At 37.1% G+C, this 1,577-nt stretch overlaps 1 long non-coding RNA gene across 1 annotated transcript in view; it reads left to right on the top strand.

The window, feature by feature from the left end:
• The first annotated feature begins 1,145 nt into the window (after positions 1–1,145).
• LOC103362029 (uncharacterized) overlaps positions 1,146–1,577 on the top strand; it is a 2,380-nt gene continuing 1,948 nt past the window's right edge. The window contains exon 1 of the long non-coding RNA XR_520436.1: positions 1,146–1,156. This is a non-coding gene — a long non-coding RNA (uncharacterized LOC103362029). The remainder of the gene's footprint in view (positions 1,157–1,577) is intronic.

Here is a 1,577-nt window from a genome sequence, read left to right on the forward strand (position 1 = left end):
AAATGCAGATTACTGTTGCCTATGTTACTGACAACTCTGACAACTTTGCATTTTCGTTTTCATTCTTCTTCACACCTTTCACGCCCAAACACAAACCTCTTCCTGTGATCATGTTAACACTTTAGCTCATTTGTCACACAGTGGTACACAGATATCCGTTAATGTGATGTCATGTTAGATGTCTGCCTGGGTTGTGATGACTGCCGTAGATGATTCAGATCATTGCTCTTTTTGTTTATTTTATGTGTTTTTGTGTTTGTATGTGCTGTGCCCTTGCCTCTTGGACAGGAAATTAGCATGCTGGAGGCTAGTAGACAGCGGCGCTGACATGAGGGAAGTAGGCTGGGAAATAAGGGTGTTCATTAACTCAGGTAGTTTCATCCTAAACCAGGACTTTTCCACAGCTTCTTTGTGCACCACAAACAGTGCTGTCTCTATGTGTCTCATGTTATGGGGCCTCTTTTATTCCCAATATAAACAGATAAGAGAGTTAATATGTTTGATATGCACCTATAGGTGATAAGGCAGCTGTTTCTTCCTATGCCAAAATTTTAATTTTTCTAAAATAACTGTATTATGATAACAAATCAAAATGAAAATTCTAGATGCCGTTCCTGAATGAAGTGTTCACAGTCATGTTTTTTTCATTCATCCAGGGAAGGGAATCTGTTTTGGTTCATATCACTTAATAGAATTTAACTTGTAAGGTGACATTTATGTCGGTACAACTGTTATTGGGGGCACCCCGTAGCTCACCTAGTTGAGCAGGCGACCCATAAACAGGGGCTATAGTTCCCCAACACAGCAATCATGGGTTCGACTCTCGCCCACGACCCTTTGCTGCATGTCTCTCCCCATTCTTCTCCCCCCTTTCCTGTCTGTCTCTACTGCTCTAAAAAAAAACAAAAAAACCCCAAAAATATATTTTAAAAATACAAAACTTATTTACAGAAGCGCTGAACTGCCACTCCTCAAAATAAAGCCAAAGCAGATCAGTATCTCATTGTAACGTAACATAAAGTTTCTTGTTACGTTAAAACCTTATCAAGTTATAATGAGATAAAAATGGATCACATGATAACAAGATAAATAAGTATCTCGTTATAACATGAAACGTATCTCATTATAACGTGATAAACTAGTATGTTGTTCAAACGTGATAATATCTCGCTATAATGTGAAAAATACTGATCCGTCTCTTCTTTTTGAGGAGAGGCAGTTTAGCGCTTCCATAGTTATTGGATCTTACTCTGATAGACAAACTCGTCAATGTATTGCAACACTATTTAGTCAGTACACACTTATGATTATGGATCATTCCATCTCAAATCATCAGAACCTTCTGCTTGACCATGTCTGATTTGCTTGGAATGTTTTTGTCCTAAACCATGGATATTTAAAATGGTATCTGTGACATTTTAGCTTAACATATGAAATACTTTCCATGATATCAGTTGATTTGAGATGAAATGACCCTCTTGACTCTTGAAAATCAAACAGTTTCTTTTCATTAAGAAACTGATATAAAGATTTCAAAACAACTGATAAATATCAGTAGAGTTAAGAGAGACTCCACA

The sequence above is a fragment of the Stegastes partitus genome, unplaced genomic scaffold, assembly GCF_000690725.1.
Source record: "Stegastes partitus isolate 25-593 unplaced genomic scaffold, Stegastes_partitus-1.0.2 Scaffold550, whole genome shotgun sequence".
Taxonomy (NCBI): Eukaryota; Metazoa; Chordata; class Actinopteri; family Pomacentridae; genus Stegastes; species Stegastes partitus.